The sequence below is a fragment of the Rhagoletis zephyria genome, unplaced genomic scaffold (genome assembly GCF_001687245.7).
Source record: "Rhagoletis zephyria isolate East Lansing unplaced genomic scaffold, Rhagoletis_zephyria_1.1 Rzeph_scaffold_08607, whole genome shotgun sequence".
NCBI classification, from domain to species: Eukaryota; Metazoa; Arthropoda; class Insecta; order Diptera; family Tephritidae; genus Rhagoletis; species Rhagoletis zephyria.
In genome coordinates, this window is record NW_016165687.1 from 1 (window position 1) to 5,940 (window position 5,940).

Sequence of the window (5,940 nt, forward strand, 5' to 3'; positions counted from 1 at the left end):
GCTATCGAATATCCACGGCGTAATCCGGGGCAGTAAATAATTTGACAAACTTCATACTGATATTATAGATTAATTTCGGTTTAAAGGAAAATCTGGTATACGTCATAATTTTCCCTTGGCCACCTCCTTATTTTTCGATGAGACTTATAGGGGACTGGAAATAAGGAAATATTAAGAACATTTGTATATGGGACTCCCTTGCCGCAGAAAGTCCACCGATGTTCTGTAATCGAAAAGCCATATACTGCAAACCACCCAATGGACAAGTAAGCGCTTAACACTTAGCGGCGAGAGCAGATTCGACACGTCTAAATATGTACATAGTCTAAATATTACATAGTGCGATATGTTTGTAGTGAATACGTGAAGGATATGATTTCTCACCGCGCACTATAATCTTTGTGTGAGAATTATACTTTTTCACCATGTATGGGCTCTTAATTTGCTTTTATTAGTTATATACGAAGAGATGATTATATGCATTGAGGATAAGTAAAAGATAATTGAATTAATTTTTGTATTTTGCCAGTGATTGACTACATTTTTCCCTGCTTATGTCATGCACTGATGCGCTTAAAAAAAAACCTACGACAGTGATAAACAGTAGAAGTATTTTTTGTAAAACATATATTAAAGATTGGAACAACAATGGAAATGTGCTAGCAAACAAAAGACTTTAGCGACAAACCTCATTTTGCATATGTAATAGCAAAGTCGTAGATTTTGCACGGATGTTAATAAATGTTTGCGGAAAATTGATTGAAAAAGGTGGAAAATAGAAAATGGAAAAAACTAATTTATATTTTAGCTGCAGGGAGTTTTTCTGCATGTAATGAAAAAAAACCTAAACATTTATTTATTATTAAAATTTTGAGATTATGTTAGGTGAGAAATTTCGGAAATTGGAAATATAAAAGAAATTGTCGTAATTTTTCAAATTTACAAACTGATAATAAAAACTAGCCAAAATTCTGGTTATCTTAGGGCCATTTGCACTATGTCTGGTTAGTTCTAACTTCCAGTTAAACATCGTTATCGACACCCAGCATATAACATGTGATCGATAAAGTAGTCGATGTGCTCAATTGAAGGATGTACCTGCAGGTAGTGTTAACTAGAAATAGTGCAAACGGCCCTCAAAAACTGGATATAAACTTTTTGTATTTTTTTTTTTGATTTAGGCACAGAAATTTGGCGTCTGAAAGACTGGACATGGTTTATTGGGTAGCTTAAAATTGGAGATAAATTTTTGGCCACCTCAAAACTGGACATAAATTTTTGGTAATTTACAAACTAGGCATACAATTTTGTTAACTTAGAAACTGAACATAAATTTGTGTACTCTTAAAAAGTAGACAAAATTTTTGGTTGGCTTAAAAATTTGACATAAAATTCATAAAAATTTAGATAGCTTGTTGTATAATTTAAAATTTAAATTTAATTTAAATATACATATTTTTGGATTTTTTTTTGTGCACATTTAAATGTACATTTAAATTTAAGAATTTAAAAAATGGACTAATTAATTTGGTTATTTTAGAACAAGACACAATTACAGTCTGGACATAATTACAAACTGAACATAATTCTTTTATTTCCAAAACTGCAAATCAATTTATGGTCGCTTAAAAGTTAGACACAAAATTAAAGTTACTTCGAAATTGACTCTGCAAAGGTATACAAGGTCGTATGTCTTCCAAAAGATAGTATTCAACACTCTCCGCCCCTTCCTTTTCTCTGTAACTACGGCAAAAATCTTTGGTTGTGTTAACCCATTAGGCATGTCCGGTGATTACCCCGACTACTAATCTGAGAGAAGAGCGAACAAGCGGAGTGAGAGCAAATGATCGCTTTACATTGACTTTTGGCCAAATTTACCTGGTGGAGTGACAGCTGGTTTCCATATGCTTATACTTTACAATCTAGTATTTTTCGTTAAGCCAAAGCGATAGAGGATTCATTTTTCGCCATAAATCTTCTGTTTTTTTAAATAAGCAAAAATTTTTGTTCCATTTTATAGCAATTTAACCAAATAAATATGTCTATTTTTTGAACTGCCAAACATTTGTTAAATTAGCGAAAATGCATTTTCAGTTTTTAATTGCCAAAAATGTATGACGAAAGATGTTTACGTTGTTTTTAATCTATCGAAAATTCTTCCAATTTTAAACTACCAAAAACTGATGCCCATTTTTAAGGCGACCAATTTTTTTACCTGCTTTAAACTATCGAAAATTTAGTTCCGACCTTAAATGACTAAACTAATAAGTCACCAAATTGAAATGAAATGTGTTAATTTTTTAGTGACTTTATGCATTGTATTTATTCCCAGTGTTTGAATTACCCAAAATACATGTCAAGTTTTGAAATGACCAAACACTTTTTATGACCATAAAAATATGTCCAATTTTCAGAGACCTAAAATGTATGTACCATTCGTAAACTACCCAAAAAATTATGGTCAGCTACTAAAATAAAAATAATTTTTGCTCATTTTTTTTTTGTATACAAAATCAAAAATTTTGTGTATTTTATAAATGAACAAAAATTTATGGCTGGGCATTAAATGAGCAAAAATTGATGTCCACTTTTTGAATGACAAAAAATTCAAAATCAGTCTTAAAGTTCCAGTTTTTACTTTCACACGTTCGTACAATCTCCGTCCAACTCAAAAAGGAAAGCGAAAGTGTAAGAATTTTGCTTTCAGTCATAAAATTCAATCAAGCGTCAATAAAGGGAAGAAAAAAATTAATAATTCCATAAAAAAGTACCGCCTGGTGATTAACATCTGACAGTAAGATGCTGACATCCACTTAACACTTGTCTGGTAAAACGTTGGCAAATCTATGAGCCAACATTACAAGCCATACATTTTTCAGCTAAACGTTTGAGCTATAGAAGTAGCAGATAATAAAAAGGAAAGAATGAGTAATAAAAGCGCAAAGAAACAGGTGCCACAGAAAACGCTACTTTTTCAATGAATAAACAAATAAAGTGTGAGAAATTTGAATTGCTTTAGCCGCAGCATAATAAGCGAAAGAGTAGTGGAAGAAAGAAATGACTCGCAGCATTTGACTACGAAAAGCAAAGTGGCGCATGCTGGCCTAAACTTTACTAAATAATTCAGCGTTGACTTTCGCATTTGTCACTTTTGCTTTCGTTTGCATATGGGGCGGCGCACAGTGGTCTGAGAGTGGCAGAAAGTCCTAATTTCGAAATGAGTGGAAATATCTGAATAAGTGGTTTACTCGATTTTAAATATGTCTACTACCAGTTTTTAAGAATTTTTTCCTGAGAAAACCTACTCTAGCTATTATCAAAGGACACAGGAAGTCGATTCTGTATGAATAGAAGAATTTAGAATTTAATTTAATTGCGCTGACATTTACCATTACCGCCCCCTAAAGTAGCGGGCGTGGCAGTCTACCATTTTTCATATTTATTCATTCCTAGGCAAAAGTAAAAAATTAAAATTTTTAGCAAAATCGGAGCACATTTACCACTTTTTGTCACATTTTATATGCGACTCTTCCACTGTGCGGCGCACTTAATGGTGTTTGCTGTCATTTAATTTGAATTTTTTGTGTGTTTTTAAGACTTTCTGCTTTGAATGCTTGAACTCAGTTGTTTACTATGTGATTTTTTTTTTATATACCAACAGCTGTTTAATGTACGCATGCATTCTTAGAAGTGAATGCTGCTTAACTGGGGTATGGGGCTGGGGTAATGGAAATTAAAATGTTTACTTGTACGAATCTTTGTACGTTTTGTTTGTTTGCACATACCTACACGTTTTGCCCATTTAATATTTTTTATAGTTTTGTTTTAACTTTACTTTCATTTTCGTTTTAAAAAGGGTTTTTATTGCTATTATGTAATATTTCAATGATGTCATTTAGTTGTACGAATATAAAAACAAATACGCATGACATGCAAGTGTTTTTAGGGTCGACAACATAAAAGCGCCATATGACATACAGTTAAACTTTTTCTTAACCTCCTGTTTATTATATTGTTGAATTTTTACAGCCGACGAAATTTTATTGCCAAAATGCTTTGGACGAAACTTGTGTTGGCTTTTCCTTCTTAATTTTTTATTACACCTTTTGTGGTACGAGCGTTACGTTTTTGAGTATTTGAAATTATGCGAATAACGTGGTAAATATTTCATTTTACGTGGTACGGTGCTTACTCATGGTGCCCACTAGGGTGTGGTAGATTGGTTGTAGTGCGTCCTAGTTAGTGTTAAGGATACAATTAGCCCCTTTTTTCGCCATTTTAATGCTCTTATCGTGGGTAATATTTTGTCCTATGTTACTTGGTCGAACCATTTTGATTTGGTATCCGGAGATGTATTTGCCATTATTGCCGCCTGCCTGTCAATGTGAAGCTTCAGGTGTTCTCATTGAAAAAAGCAAGGCCTCGGATAAAAATTTACCAAAAACTTATATTCAATGAAAACGGCTAAAATATGTGATAGATCTGCTTAAATGGATTTTTCGTTAGTGAAAATAAATTTGTGTTAGTTACACCGACATGACTCTGACATGACTTTGAATGAGTCAACTGTGTGTAGTCGAAAGGCGGGTCAACACGTACACAGATGATTCGCAAGTCAGACGCATCGTGTATGGCGCCCATAAAATGCTCACTATAACACAACACAAAATTTACACTTATTTATATACATATATTTATCTGCAGCAATTTGAAAGCTTGGCATAGTTTTGCTCGGGTCGGCTCCGCTTGCTGTGTGTAAGTACCCTAACATTTTACAGAATTCGAGCATAACTAAAACTTCCTCTTGGAAAATCCCTGCAGAAAAAATTATCAATTGATAAAAAATAACCCAATTGTAGTTAGCTTTTTAGCTGGATTTCTATAAAATAGTTAACTACAAACAGCTAACTTGAAACTACTTGACAAGTAATGCAGGAGTAATGAAGGGGATTGTTTTCTTTAAACGCCTTTCTATTTAAATATCTTGCACTTCGCAAATACTTTTTCGAATTGAGGACAAATAAAAGGAAGATCGAAATTTCATATTATCATTTTGAAGTTTATGTCTGACGGAGTTCGAATATGAGACCACTTACAGCAGAATATGTAAACAAATATTAAATGTAATAAAATAAATAAAGTAAATAAATAAAAACATAAAAAAAAATAAAATAAAAATATTTTGTTTTTCCTATTGATATTTTATGTCAAAAAGTAGTTAGTTACAGCTAATGCAGAGGTAACCATCCTTGACCACATCTAATGCAGAGGTAACCACCCTTGACTATTTCGCGGTCGTCGCCATAAAAATATAGTTATAAGTGACTTTTAGCTCCTTCCTAATCAACTTAAAGTTAGCTTATAGTAGTTAGATCCATTTCCTGTAGGGATGCTTCTCAATTTTCCCTATCGTAAGAATAGAGCAATGCCGAGCTCCTTAAAGTAGACTCCAGCTACCACACCGCAATAACTTCACTATCGGCCACTCGATTGCTTTTCCAGTCTTATCTTGATAGCACTTGCATGTTCCAGCTGGAGTTCAGATTTTATATCATATACTAGTCTAATGATTATCCTTCCTAATTGCATTTCATCAATTATAAATTATTTTCGAAGTGCCTTATCCCCCACAGGCTTGATTCTCTGGCCACTTCTGTCAGATGAAGATCTATTGGGATCTGGTTGTGGATAACATTTGACGCTTCTGTTAACTGAACTCAGCCTCTCCACTTAGTTAGTGAGTAAGTTTGCGATCAAATATTGGTGGTCCTAGCTTCCTCAATCGATAATTTGTAACTAGTCCACGTTTTTAAACTAAGAAATCAAACTCTTTATACTCGTACAAAAAACTCCATAACTTTAAGTAGTTTTATAAAAAAGTAACGCCGATGTCTGCTCACACGTCATGGAAATGTGAGCAAAAACTACATTACTAACGCA